Genomic DNA, 15,273 nt, shown 5'->3' on the forward strand with positions numbered 1-15,273 from the left:
AGGGTGGTGAAGTACTAGAATGGGTTACCTAACAGGCCCATACACAGGGGGTGTGTGCAAAGGGTCCCCCAAGTAAGCATATACTGGCCAGCCAGGGGAAGGCTGGAGTGGCGTGCTGCCTGAGCCTCCCCCCATGCTCTGGCCAGTCCAAGGAAGGCTGGGGCTGATTTCCCCACTTAGTTGGGGGATACATTCACACCCCTGCAGTCAACATTTATAACCCCCCTCCCCCGAAATTCCTGCATACACGCCTGTTCTATGATGTTATACTTTGCCATTGTTTGGGGAAATGAAAAGGTATATGTCCTTAATGCTTTTTATTTGATTTTCTTCAAGACACTAGTTTTCTGCTGTGTCACAGGAAAAACTATGTAATGTGGCTCATTTACATGAAAACTACAGAGTCTGTAGGTCTGGCTGGCTTGACCTGACTGTGGAAAGCTTGCTTTGCTCTTCCTTGCTGGAGGCCCCAAAGGCCACATTTGTCATACAGTCACTTTGCTATGAGTGTGTAATTAAATGTAAAGCATTTTGGGATGTTCAGATCTATAAAGAACTGCTATAGAAATGCAAATAGTATTTCTTCAGACAAACACAAAAGCAAAATGAAACAAACAAGAAGACTTGTAAGGGCTAAAAATAAGAATGTTGGTGGATACATAAAATATTACAAAGAGAGGAAAACACTTCCAAGAACCAAATCACTACAGGGGAAAGGGAGAAGGGAGATTTATGTAGAAAAGGTGATTGGTGCAGAGAAATTTCTGGCTTGAGAACAGGGATAATTTAAAATAAGAGAAAATACAACCTATAAAATACTCCCAGTAAAAATTCTTGATATTAAAATTGATAAGTGCTAGAATGTAGTTGAGCCCAGATCATCCCTTGTGTGGGATAAATCTGCACAAGGCACTAGAATTTCTTCGAGAGTCCCATTTCAGAGCTCCCCTTGATGCTGCTCCATAGGAAATAGTGTTTGTCTCCCTGTGAAATGAGCATGGGGTACATCCATTCTCCCCCAACCCTCTTCCCCTCATCCCCATGAATGCCACAGAATTTGCCAGGAGGCTGCACTTTTTGTGAAGATGAGCTATGCCTCCATATTGCCTTTGGAGCTCTCCTTTCCCACCCTATTTAGCTCCATCACTGCCCATATTTTCCCAGAAAAACCCACCCACCAACCAAGCTTCCTATTTTGGAGGTCCCAAAGGACATTTGGCTCATATTGAAAAAAGCCTTGCAACCTTGTTCATTATGAATCCAGTCAACTTTTTTCCTTGTCTTTTATTCCCAGTGTAGGTCTTTGTCATCTTTTGAAATCAAGGGATGATGTCGATTATGATCTTTACCATGTATTAAGGCTTTGTGTGGTTTGGGTTACTGTCATAGTTAGGGCTCAAATACACAATATAACCAGGGATTTTTCATTCACAGTTCTCATTCTCTGCCCCCACCCCTTCTTTTTTTCTTTTTCCTTTTAATTGTTGATGACAAAATCCTAAAATGTGTTACCATAATACTAGTTTAGTTCTTCTTGGAATTGCTAATTAGCGAATAATAAATCGTCACATCAGTTTACAAAACACATAGTACAACACATTCCCTGCCCGAGAAGACTTACAAGAGTACATTTAGTTCATTCCCTAATGCTTTGCTTATATTTGCTCAAGACTAGGCCTAAGTGAATCCCATACAAATTTGTGATTAGTTTCATAAGCAGAACCATAGGACATCTGGAGCATTCACATGTCTGAGAGTTTGAATAACGATGTGCCCTGCCAATTTCTTACCAACTAAATTATCAGTTAATTTGAATAAGCCCATGGTGAATTCCAGATGTTGACCACATGCCTAAACTTTTGTTTGGGGGAAATAAAACTGCATTTCCTTTATGCTTTCATTTGATTTCTTTCAAGAGACTAGTTTTTTCCTGTGCATCACATGCAGAATCTGCAGTGTGGCCCCTTTACACGAAAAATGCAACATGTATCGGTCGCATGCTCCATAGACCTTTATGTGGTTTAAAGTTGGCAAGCAGCAGCATCTGACTTGGATTAAAAAAGGCTGCATCCATGGTGCCAAAATTTAGCCCCTCTGATAGCAGCAAGTGTGGGAGCTGTCCTGTAGACAGAGTTCATCTGTTGTTTTGTTTAACCCACAAGGGAAGATGACAGAGTGCTATAAATGCCAGAGCCCTGTCTACACTGCTGTTTCCATTATTAACATCAGGGGAGCTTCCTTGGCCTTCAATTAATAACATGATTTTCTTTCCTACTGCAGATGAGTCCAGAATGGCTGTGTTCCTGATCTGCTGATGCTCAGAGCAACAATCAAATGACTGATCCATTTTACTACACATCCATAGCTATTTTCAAACCGCCCATCCCTGAAGTCTCTGTATGCCATGCTACAGTTGCAGCTGAATTTTGTGATGAGAGGGAAACTAAATTAGACTTAATCTCAATTTTAAAAAATTGAAAACCCATCAGCCTCTCAGTCTTGCAAACAGAATAGATTTTCCAAATAGAAAAGAAAAAATATGCTCATAAACTAAACTCCAGTGGACCCAACAAGCTCTCTGAGTGGCTTTTGAACATTGCCAGTCCATTTTCCTTTCTTCATCTTTTTTTAAAAACACTGGAGCCTAAAAGGTTCTAAACAAGAAGGGATGTTGTGAGAGTGGAATAATACAAGGCACTAAATATTTTATTAGTGATTTATGAAAACATGCCTTTACTTTATTTCTTTAATAGGAAAAAAAAACCCTGACAGTTAGTGAAATGATGAGGATTAATGTATGAAAATGTGTGTCATGGCAGCCTCTGAGTAATGGATTCATAAACAGTTCCCTTTTTTCTTTTTCTTTTAAGTCAAAGTGGATTACAAGAAGAGTGGCAAATTATTGTAGTCAGATCAAATAAAACAGGCAGGCCACAGTTTTTCCTGGAACCCTGTTGACCTCAGATGCAAGTCATGAAATCTTCCACTACATCAAGTACAATCTCCAATAGGAACCTTTCCCTGCTGTTGTCCTACAGGTTCACTTTGTGCCATGGTTTATAGCAAAAGAACAGATTGGGTGAATATTTGAACAGTTTAATTTACTGCAAACATTGCTTGCTTTAAGCTATGTTTCATTCAAAAAAATGATCTTTTGTTCTCTATTTAGGTTTTTTATTTTTTTCAATTGCCAATGAGTCTATTGCTTTCTTTTCCTACAGGTGATAATAAAAGTTTAAATATTAACAGATACCAAATCTCATGCTATACATGAATAATCTGAGCTAAATAATAAGAGTGTTTTGAAAACTAAATAAGTAAATAGGTGAGCCTTATACAAAGAGTAAGCAGCCTTTTTGAGACTTTCACTTCCAAGTTGACTGGTTGCCATTGTGCATTAAGGATCTGGTCCAAATCTCATTGAAGTCAATAGAAAGGCTCCGACTGACTTCAATGGGCTTTGGGTTAAACCCTAATTCAGGCTATTGATTAAATGATTTCTTTACTTCTGTGGATCCCAGCCTTGCTCATGGGCTGGGGTGAGGAGGGGAAGGGACTCTAGGAGGCAAAAGGAAAGCTGACCACACAAACACAACATGTTAGTCATGCTGTACAAGGGGCTGTTCAGCCTCCACAAAAGATCAAGCTTATTCCTATGGAAACCAGTGTTTGGAGATGAATAAGCGCTCTGGCTCTCAACAGTTCCTCTTCCTTTTTCTCTTTTCAACTCTCTTGGGTTGTTTTGTTGTTATGGGGTTTTTTTGGTAGGTTTTTATTTTTAAGAAAGAAGAAAGAGACTCTTTACTTCCAAGCAGCTTGTAAAAAGACTGATGACATTCACTCCACTAATAAGCTGGCAATTAACAAAAAGTTCCAGATTTCTCAGAGACTTATTTTTCAACAGGAGCTAGTCAAGATGTTGATGAGGTTTTGTTTTTTGTTTTTAAATAGGATGTTCTGTCTCTTAGCAGGAAAGGGGCTGCTAAACTGGTGTTGTAAGTCTATACAAGGAAAAATCTCATAAGCCTTAGGAAGAGGGGAAAAAAGATCAGTGGATTCAGTGGGCTCACACCAGCCTTTCCCTGGTGTAACCAAAATAAGGATCTAATCCATATTTGTACTGAATTTTAGGTACAGACAGACCTGCCAATGGGGGAGGGGCAAAGCGGACTATTGGGGTGCAGCACTTTAAAGGGGCCCAGAGCTCCTACGACTGTGACAGTGGTGGCTGGAGCTTTGGGTCTTTTAAATTGCCACTGGCGTTCTTTGAGCTCCAGGCAGATCTGAGGATTCTGGGGGGCACTGTGCTGTGGGTGGCCCTGAAGGCTAGCTGCCTCAGCCCGCCCCTTCCGTCTTAGGCCCTGCCCCTTCCAGGAGCATGGAGCTGCTGGCCACGCCCACTTGCCCAGAAGCCTGCAGAGGCTGTCAGCTCTCCTGGGTACAGATGCGTACATTAATAATGGAATGCCTACACATAGGTTACACAAGGACCATTTGATCCATTTGATAAAGCAGTTAAAGGGCATTATTGTTACAGCCCAAAGTACATGGTGAATACAAATAATAGTATTAAAAACCTCTCATTGATAGTGTCAGTGTTATAATGTGCAGTATAGACTCAACTATAAAAGAGACAAGGAGAAGAAGGATGAAATGAAAGAAGAGTGGAAAATAACATATTGTAAGAAAAAAGAGAAATCACAACTGCAGCAGTTTGGAAGAAATCGCTTGCATTTTATTTCTCATGACAGATATTCAAAATGTGAGGCTCTTTTTCAGATCTGATATGTGTAGGAAGGATCAAATGGAGAATTTCCTCCAGCAAGTAATCGGGTTTAAAGTGAGCAAAAAAGTAATTGTAACAAATTTGAATTCTTGGGCTAGAGTTGGAGGTGTTCAGTGTGTGGTAGGGGGGTTAATGAAAATACCTGTGTGGCACTACAGGTTGCTTATACCAGAGTACAACCTGATCCATACTTCCAACTCTCCATTCTGGTTTCTTCTAGGTGCTGTAAGCAGATGCATGACCCCACAGCTGGAGTGTGTTTGACTGTGTATAGCAATGAATTGAGCATAAGAGTGTCCATGTCTCTTTGATTGTTGACAGGGCTGCCAGCATAGTCAGTTTAGATGGGTTTTTTTGTGATATGAACGCTCATCTACTAGGAAATTGACTGAAACCACCAATCCATTTAACACGCCTAATTAAATAGCTTTCTGGAGGTTTCTGACTGCTGCCAATCTGACCTGCACTGGAACCAGGAGTTTTAGGAACAGGTTTCATATCCTACTATGAGTCCCCTGAGTTACTGCTTTCCTTGTTTAAAATTTGTAAATGACCTTTTGAAAAATGTTTCCAAATACTGCCTTTACTTTGTTTGGCCTGTTTACAAGACTTAATTCTTTTCATCTGAACTTTGAGACATCCTGTGCACATGCAACATCCACTGTAGTAAATGGAAGCTATAGGTACCCACTATGTCTTGGGATTTCCTTTTTTATCTGCGGTGAGCAGCTCATGCTATTTCCCTTCTGTCCTTCCAAAACTGTAGTTAACAAATTGTATTTATCTTTGCAGAAAACTGAAATGCTCAGCCCTGTTTACCTCCCTCTTCCTGAAAAACAAAAACAAAAAAATAACAAAAACAAAAAAACCCATTCACAGCAGACTCTTCCTTCTTCCATATATATAGACCAGTAATATTCCCGTTACTGAGATCTGCTCGACTCCCAAGGTGTCTTTTAGGAAGTGTAATTTGCCTTATCTACTGAAAGAGGCATAGGGCCAAAGCTCCTTGTATTGAATTTTTTACTGTGTGAATACTGAGTGGAGGAATGCCACTGCAATGGCTTTCTAGGGCAAGTTTATCTTTAGTATTTTTGTTTTATCCTGAGGCACTGACCTTTCTATTATCAGTTCTTCTGAAAGGAAGCAGTACAACAATGTCTTGTCTGTATCAGCTTGTTTATGCTTTATATGTGGCTCAAAGTTCTGCCAGAACTTCATGTAATTTTATTGGCTACTTCTGCATTCTGCCTGTGATATGCTAATTACTGGGATGTGACAGAACACTTATTCCTTATCATAAATCACAGTCTGTTATCCAAGAATTAAACTTGTTTTGAGTCATCAGAGGATGTAACGGTATGAAATAATCTCTGAGGGCCAGATCCAGATACTACTGAAATCAATGGGCGTTTTACTATTACCTTTATGTTGGGATCAACATTGAACCCAATGTAATGAAAAGAATGCGTGTCTGTTTCAGAAATTATTATTTTTAAAGAAATATTCTCTTGCAATACTGTGAGAACTAGAAAGTGAAACTGCAATGGCAATTTACATCAGATGAGCATGTACTTTTAAAGCAAGGATTTTAAAGAATTGGAAAGCCAACATCTTCAATTGGTGTAAATCAGTGTGACTGTGCAGACTTCAATGAAGGCATGAAGATTTACATTAACTGAGACTGTGGCCCAGAGTTTTATATTTACATTGTCTCATTGTGGAAATCCAGATGTCACTGTTAATCTGCTCACAGAAGAGGAGGTGTGAGAGGAAGGAAAAGGAAAGGAAACATACAGGAGAAGATGGAGATGTCCTTTTTCACCCTACTAAGATGCTAGCAGCACATAGCTAGCTCATGTGACTTAATTTACCAGGAATATATTTCATCTGCAAGTTTTACTGAGCTTAACCACTACAAACCTTTGCTAGAATACCAGAATACCAGCTTCAAAGTGGATTCAACCTAAAGCAAAATAAACCTGAATGCAGCCTTTGTCCCAGCCAACAATTCTTAAACACAACTTTTGAGATGATTGACTATTGCATTTGCTTGTACTTATGAGCATAACTTTCAGTCACTGTAAGTATCAGTGTTTCTATGTTTTTGTGGACTGATGTAAAACTGAAGAAAGAACAAAAGGGTTACTGTAGTTAATCCAACAGTAATAGATTGAGAAGCCCCCACTGCTCAGACTGTGTGAAGTCTATTATTGTAGACACTCCGGTTGTTTTAATAAAATGGCTGCAAGAATAAAACATGGGTTAATAACACATTCACTTGACAACGAGGCCAGAAAGCAATGGGAAGTGAATTCATCTTCATTAAAGCCACAACTCTCCATGTGCAACCCCCAAATCCTGTTCCCTTTTCTGCTGTTCCCCCTCCCCCAGGCAAAAAAGTTTCAAATGTCTTATTTTATTTTTAGTGTGGAGTTCTCTCTTTGAGCATTGTAGGTGAAACCTCTAAAGGCTTGAGAAGAACTAAATGGCTCTGTTCTCCTAGAAATCCCATAATTTATTAGCTTTCTGGACCTACCATGCTCCACATTTCTTGCACAGTGGGAACACATCCCCCTTCAAGCAGTGATCCTCCCTCTATAACTAGAAAGAGGGAGAAAATTACATGCATCAATTAAGTCATCACTGCATCTTTGATCTTTTTTAGTTTCTCTTTATTTAAACAATTATTTCTAAGGGTGTTACCTGGTGAGGCATAGCTTGAAAAAGGAGCAACATGCTTTAATTTTTAATAAACACTGAGTTGACTTCTCTTGCTTCAGTGCAAATTGTGGAGTGACTCCACTGAGGTCAGTAGAGTACAGTGGAGTAAAATCTATATAAATGACAAGCGTATCAGGCTCATCAATATCTTATACTTCAGAAATTAGGCCCTAGTTCAGCAAAGCCCTTCAGCATTTGCTCAAAGTTAAGTGCTTCCCTAAATAGGGATGGTTCCCTGTGGCTATGGTGGGTTCTCCATCACATGTAGTCTTGAAGTCAAGATAGGATGTCTTTTTAGGGGTGGGGAACCTTTTTTGGATTGGGGGACACTGACCCACAAAAAAATCTGTTGGGGGCTGCACGCAAGTGAGAAGCAACCTCCCTCCAAACCCAACAAAACAACAAATCCTCACTGACATGACCCCCGACTGAGGGGAAAGACACTTCCCCATTCCCCTTGCAGACCAGAGCATAGTGGGGCTCATCCCTGTGATGGGCCTCAGGGGGGCTGGCTCCTCAATGCTGGGGTGGGGGAAGCCCTAAGCCTCTGGGAGTGGGTCTAGGCAAGCTGGGGGCCGCATACAGCCCCTGGGCCTTAGGTTCTCCACCCCATTTCTAGACAATAGGCTGTAGCTCAAACAGAAGTTAGGGCCTTGGTTCCGGAATTACTGGGTTAGGCTCCATGGCCTATATAATGCAGGAGACCCAACAAGATGATTTTAATGGTTCCTTTCGTGGTCCCTTAATTTATGATCTTTGATTATTAAAACTGAAATCACTGTTAAAAGCAGACACTTGTTGTTACTACTGCTATTTGGTTTTGTGCCGGCCACCATCCAGCTTGAACTGTGAACCTAATCTGGTCAGTGTCTCTTTTAGTTTCTGCTCCTTTCTGACTCTCATGTACCAGTGGAGCATGCTGTTGTGTTTGAGCTCACAAAACAGCAGGAGAGTGTTTAAAGTTTAAAAAAGAAAAACTTATGAACCATAAGATTTTAAAATAATTCCTGAAAACATGTTGTCACCTGATATTCTAAAGGACTCCCCTTTCATTTTAATTCCACAACCTAATTTTAGGGCTTAGAATAAGTTGGCAGAGCCTATGTAAAGTATCACCTGTTATAGTACTTGTTATGTGTGTTTAGGCAGTAATTTGAAAACTTTCTGTTGCAAAGATAACTTTTTTCAATCTTTGGTTTTCAGATCCAGCAGGGAATCACCTTTCCTCTCCAGCCCCTGGCAGCCTGTTTCCATCAGTCAGTTATGTGAACAAACACTTCTAGTCCCTGTGCTGACTCAGAGTGGCACCTGCTGGAAATACTGGGGAAGACACAATCCACTGTGGGGTTCTTAAAAACCCACCCAAACCACTCATAGCTCCATTGGTATCTTTGAGTCCATGTCGTGTGCAGAAGGCTCCAAAGACAAGATTTTTTTTTTAAAGTCCACCTCCATGAAATGAATGGTTATCTTCTTTCAGCTGTCACGATGGACTTCAGATAATTTCAAACTACTTTCTTCTGCTGCATTTCCCTTTACTTTGGCATCAGCATAGCAGGGCAGGAGTTGAGTCTCATACGCCAGTGATCCTTGTGCATATTTTCTCATCTATGTATGTTGTACTAATAGCTGAAAATGTGGTGAATGAAATCGTGTGTTGGAATGAAAAAAGCCATTTAAATCTAGGATTTGTGGATTTTTCTGCTTTGTTTGTTTAGTCCTGGATTCTTCAAACATTTACATACTTTCAGTTTTCCAGCTGACTTTAATAAGATTGCTGGTGTATGAAAGGACATGCACAAATGTATGCAGGATTGGGGCCTTACTGTGTCACTGATTAAATGATTTGTCTTTGGTTAGTTGTTGTTTTTTTTTGGCGAGGGGGGAGGGGAGAAGTGAGAAGAGGTTGTAATGGTCTGCTTGTTAACAAAGTTTATGGGATACACTACATTGTTTCTGTTCAATGTTGTTTACTATGTCTTAGTCCGAATATTCTCCATTGGTGGTTTGATTTGTATTAACGTATTGGTGTCTGCTGTTGTCTGGTTGCTGAGGCACTGAAGTCTAGAACTATGAGCATGGTGCTAGAAGTCAGATGTTTCTTTAATTTTAACTCTGGCAATGACATAGCAGTACTGTGTGGTCTTCAGCCAGTCATTTCCCCCTAGCCTTAGTTTCCCATTCTATAACACAGCAATACAAATACTGACCTGTTGTTACAAGTATTATTAAGTATTATCACAACTACCGTATCTCACTATTATCCCTAAAAATCAAGTCTACATCTGTTGCAGGGATGGATGAACTAGTCTGGATAAAGTGCGAGCCAGCCCATGCTCAAATCCAACTTTGTTTCAAGTTCTCTTTTATTTTTAATTTTCTTCTTCATGTGCATATCCTAGTTTTGGGTGGCCTCTGAGGTGAAAGTGCTGACATATGTGAAAAAGGCTTATCTTGTGGTAGTTCCCAGCTCGATTAGGAAGTGCTGGTGTTGGAAATCTTGTGAGAGAGCCTGCCCTTCTGAGTTTTCCAGTGTAATGCTGGCAGCTGAACTGGTACAGGTAGTCTGGAAAAGCTCAAGATAAGCATGAGACTTTTGGGTACTTATGTAACACCAAGAGGTAGAACCAAACCTGGGACCTCAGTGCATAAGCCTCTACTGCTTGAGCTAACACCAGCTGGCTCTCAGCTGTGGAGAAAACACATTCTTTTTCTCTAAGTGGTCTAGGTGTTACTGAATAGGACCGTGAACTAAACCCAGTAGAGGTCTGGGTCACACTTATCCACCACAAAACTCCTGTTGGCTTAACAGGACCCCTGTTCTAAGCAACTTTTTGACAGATGGAACGCAATGAGAATTAATGGGAGTAGCATCATCTTTCTGAAGGTGCTTTCCTCCCACTGGATTTGGCCCTCAGACAGTTCTGAATACCCAGCAGTGCTGTGCAATTTTTAAACTCAGTCTAAAGTAGACTGTCTGAATCTCTCCTCACTTTTACCAGTTTTACTCTAACATAATGGCATACCTGTAACTGTTGTTACTTCTGATTTAGAGCAGTGGTCAAAGGGTACCAGGCTTTCTGTTGTAAGGGCATAGGAATGGGCACCATTGTTGCTTACTGTGCTGGCGACCCCCATCTGAATTCAGTCAAATGTTGGAGTGGATTTTGAACTTGCTTTACAACACAGTTGGCCACAAGTTTTGTGATGCAACAAATTTCCACTGGAAAATGCTGATTTGGCTAAGTCAAAACATTTTCTAAGACCATGTCAGTTCATCAAAACTGATGGAAGAATTTATCAAAATGTGTCACTTTGACCTTATCATTTTGAGTTGCAATTTCTACTACAGCAGTAGGCAAAAAGTGGCCCACAGGCTGGGCTGCTGCTGCTTTATTTACCTGTGCATCTACAGGTAGAATGGCTTGAAGCTCCCATTGGCCGTGGATTGCCATTCCTGGCCAATGGGAGCTGCAGGAAGCAGTGCCCCAGTCTAATTCACTTCCCTCAGCTCCCATTGGCCGAGAACTGTGATCCACAGCCAATGGGAGCTTCAAGTCATTCTACCTGTGGATGCACAGGTAAATAAAGTGGTGGCAGCCCACCAGGGGCTAATCCTGACGCACTGCCTCTGTCTTATTGCCCAACTCTGTCCTATTACAATATTTATAATCTAAATGGTTTGAGATATTGCAATAGAACATACAAGTTGAAATGATAACATGAAAAGCTTGGCTGTTTCTTGAGGGGAGTGTTCGGTGTTCCTTTTGTTGTGATGGTGGTGACTGTGGTGGTGGTAGGTAACCTAAATAGGAATTTCAATTCCAGGTTCACCCTTTAAGATTGATCCTAGGAGTAGCTTCCTTCTTCCCCCTCTTCCCCTTGTAGCGCCTTTGCCCTTGAGATCCTGTAGGACAGCCCCCTCCTGACAAGGACTTGATAAAGAAAATTGCTGTGGAACATCATCAGTCACTCTCTCCCCCTCCCTTGGGCTTTAAAGTTGCTATTTACAATTAAAGCACTCATTTTAGATAAGATACTCAGGGCTATACCAAGGTCAAGATTTGTTGACTGTTTAAAATATATATTTCATAGAGGGCAGTCAGATCTTGTATTGTGTTGAGAGATAAATGCAGACAGACCAGGTACAGAAATAGTCAGGGGTCTGATGCTTTGGAGACTATTTTACAGTTGCCCTGATGACATTGTTTAAATCAAGCTGTAGTGTTTGATTATGTTGGAGTTCTGTGTGATGCAATGTAATACGGAACAAGTGATGTAACAAGATATGCCCTTCAACACCTTATGTGTTTCATTTTTAGTCAGAATATATTAATTCACTTGCTGAATAATTGACCCAAAGAAATTCTGTCAAACAGTATTAAATTATTCACTGGATTTCCAAACCAGCAGGTACTGGCCTTAAATATTTAAGAATCATGTCAAGTAATTTTCTGCACAAAAAATTTTCCATGGTGTTTGTTTAGGCTCTCTGGAATTCATTTGCAAATAAGAGGGATGGGATAATTAAACAAAAGCCAATTGGTCCTTCAGAGGTGCAAACACATCTCCAAACCACCTCACCCCCAAGTGTCCTCCACATATGCCAAGACAGACACGATAAACTTCAGTTCAACTGCTCATCCCAGACCAATTTCATTTTCTATCATTTTTTGCATTGCTTAGCCCCTATGTTTTCAAATGAGAGCCACACCACCCAGTTTTGAATAACATTCAGTATCAGCAATAAGTACCTCGAGAGAGGATGCAGCATCTCATAATGACCAACAATGAAGGTTGTTAGTCACCTTGCTAACCTGTGCCCTCAGGCCTTATAGTACCTTCCTAGCTAGGTGTGTATTATGAGATAACAACCTTGCCGGATCAATTTTGGTATAGAAAACAGGTTTCCTTAAAAGCGGGATATCCCTGTAGCAGCATTCAAGTTCAACCAATTACAGTGTCTGACACCTTTCCCCTTGAAAATTGCATGCTGAATGGGTACAGGTTATATTTCTGGCTTGTTTCAATAAGATGAGGATAGGCGTCTGATAGCTTATATTAATTACTCCATTTTCTTTTCCCTGTATATATTTCTAGAATCTAATTGTGGTACACCTGGCCTCCAGCTGTCTGCCAGGACACAGAGATAACTTTCCACCTGTGGCTTTATAGTAATCTCCTTTTATTGTTGCACACATTGCAAAATATAGTCCAACAGTCTCTTGATGTTAGCATTTTGATGCAGTCATCACCAGTTTAGCATTTGCAGTGAGCAATAGTTACTTTACAAGCTCTACTAGAAGCTACTGCTCCAGTTGTTCCTATTAGTCCACTCAATTTTCCACCTGAAATACCACATTTGTCTAGTCAGGGCCTGACATCTATTGTCAGAGGGGTTTGCCTTTAATAACAAGTTTGATTTAATTGTATCTTCTTCTTCTCCCAAAGAATATGCTAGGCAACCTGTTCTATATTGTCAGTCAACCAAGATGCACTTTTGTGTTTTATTATCTTGGCCCTGATAAGGAGGCGTGTGTGTGTGTGTGTGTGTGTGTGTGTGTGTGTGTGCGCATCACAGGGTGTTGAAGTGTAATTGTTTGTTCTTCTGTGGTGGCTTTAGAGTTGAACTCATTGCAGGAATAGTGTACAGGGGTGTGGGTAAGCATGCCATTAGTGAAGAGTGAATTGCATTTCTTACTAAGATTGATATTCAAAGCCACCAGTGTTGTTACTTTTTAGGATTCTTTTTTAAAACAACCAGCCTTAAGATATTAAATGTTCTTTATTTGTAACAATAAATGAAGAATTCTCCATTGTCTCCCCTATCTTAAAAGCATTTAGAATTGGCTTTAGACAACAGCAAAACCGAATATGACTCTGGTGAGCCAGAATTCAATTAGGGAAGGGGGAACTCAAACAATGTCTACTCTAGGAAAAAGAGAAAAAAATCCACTTATTATGTAAAATCCACTTAATATGTAAAGTCTAACAACAATTAACATAAATGTTGCAACCTACATTGAAGACAAAAACACAGGAGTTGTCTATGCCTGTATGGCTCAGTAGTGAGCTGCAGTGTGATCACAGGTATTTGCAAACTTTACAGAATGACGCATCCTGACTGATTTGATCAGTCTGTCTTTTACTTCTCTAGAGGACACATACTGTAGTATCAAACTACTGAACCAGTAAATTAGTTGCACAGAATGAGGTCCATAGTGGAGTTTGTGGTATCTTTTGGGTTCTTTTATAGGGAGCACTGTTTGGGAGTCATGCACAAGCATGGCATACAGTCCATATTATAGGCGGAGCCAGAAGCAATGGCTATGATTAAGATTAGCCAACACTTTCCTTTATGAGCCCCTGTTTTCAGTTGATTATAAGTTTGACCAAATTGTAGCCATTCCATGCCAGGTGTCTGCTTTGGGCTGAATTTTTTTTTTAGACAACTTCATCAAAAGTGGTTCAGCTGTTTCCAAGATTGAGGTCAGGGGAAAATAATGTTTTTTCCCCTCTCACATTAAAAAATTAAAACCATTAATTTCAGAAGCAGTAGTTCTGCTACACCAGTGGTCCCCAACGCGGTGCCTGTGGGCGCCATGGCGCCCGCTGGGGCATTTGTGTGCTCCCGCCGACAACCTGGGCCGGCCCTGGACCCACGGCACACGACGCTCGGGTGGCCCCGGCCCTAGGGCACATGCTGGCGCAGGGTGCAAGGGCATCCCCGCCCCTGGCGTGCCCCAGGATGCGCGACCCTGCCCCCCGGGCGCCCGGCGCGTGAGTGGCCCCGTCCCCCGGGCGCCCGGGAGGCTCTAAAGGTTGGGGACCACTGTGCTACACAATGTGGAAGGAACTTGAAATTTGGCAGAGGGGAGGTCTCTCTCATGACAGAGATGTGCCTATTGTTGGTCCTGTTCAAATCAGCCCAAAGTTGGTTGCAAGAGACAGTTCTGAAAAGTCTCAGCTCATGTATGTTCATAATAGACTTGCTGAAGGTTCCAACTACACTGAGCATGCATGCAAACCTGTGCCTGTCTCAGTAGGAAATATCCTTTGTATTATATCATACATACCTGTGGCTACATCAGCTTGTAGTTGAAGCTGTAGTTAATTGTTGTCCTTCACATGTTGGTAGTAAAAATCCTTAGTACTGAAGCTGGTTAGGAAGTTTTTTACCAGATATTTTTGGTCTGAAAACACTGATTTGTCAAAACTGACATCTTATTTTATCAGCAAGATTTTACAGGTCCAGAATGGAATTTCAAGACAGTGAAAGACATCTAGTCAGCTCAGGTTAGCCAATACCAAGGCTTGGCAAAATGTATTTTTAATTTTTTTATAGTTTTGATGGATAATATCAATGCTTATACAAATAAAACAAAATATTAAAAATAAACTTTAAATGTTCGTAGCAGTGTGAACGTGTGGGTGTTCAGCACTTTTTAAACATTTTTATTGATATAAATGTTCATAGCTGCAAGACACTGGGGTGTGCGTGTGTCAGATAATAATTGTTTCATGATGGTAAATTGAGGTTCAACAAGTTAAAGCTTTCTAATTGTTAAAACACAAATTGTCTACTTTGACAGATGTTGACAAACTAAATAGCTTTAAATCAATCCCTTAAATTCTCAAGCAGCATTTTTTTTTACTTTGCCTAGTATAAATTTTAATTACTATTGAAAGAAATATTTCTTTTCATTTGTGTATATGATGAAACTGATGTTTACCGATAAGAATCTAATTCTTCCAAGCCTATG

The 15,273-nt window shown here is 40.5% G+C and overlaps 1 long non-coding RNA gene across 5 annotated transcripts in view; it reads left to right on the plus strand.

Moving 5' to 3' along the window:
• LOC112544034 (uncharacterized) overlaps positions 1-8,969 on the plus strand; it is a 120,314-nt gene extending 111,345 nt beyond the window's left edge. For all 5 annotated transcript variants that reach the window (XR_012902758.1, XR_012902756.1, XR_012902757.1 and 2 more), the window contains 2 exons: positions 2,281-6,869; positions 8,714-8,969. This is a non-coding gene — a long non-coding RNA (uncharacterized LOC112544034). The remainder of the gene's footprint in view (positions 1-2,280; positions 6,870-8,713) is intronic.
• The last annotated feature ends 6,304 nt before the right edge of the window (positions 8,970-15,273 follow it).

The sequence above is a fragment of the Pelodiscus sinensis genome, chromosome 3, assembly GCF_049634645.1.
Source record: "Pelodiscus sinensis isolate JC-2024 chromosome 3, ASM4963464v1, whole genome shotgun sequence".
NCBI classification, from domain to species: domain Eukaryota; kingdom Metazoa; phylum Chordata; order Testudines; family Trionychidae; genus Pelodiscus; species Pelodiscus sinensis.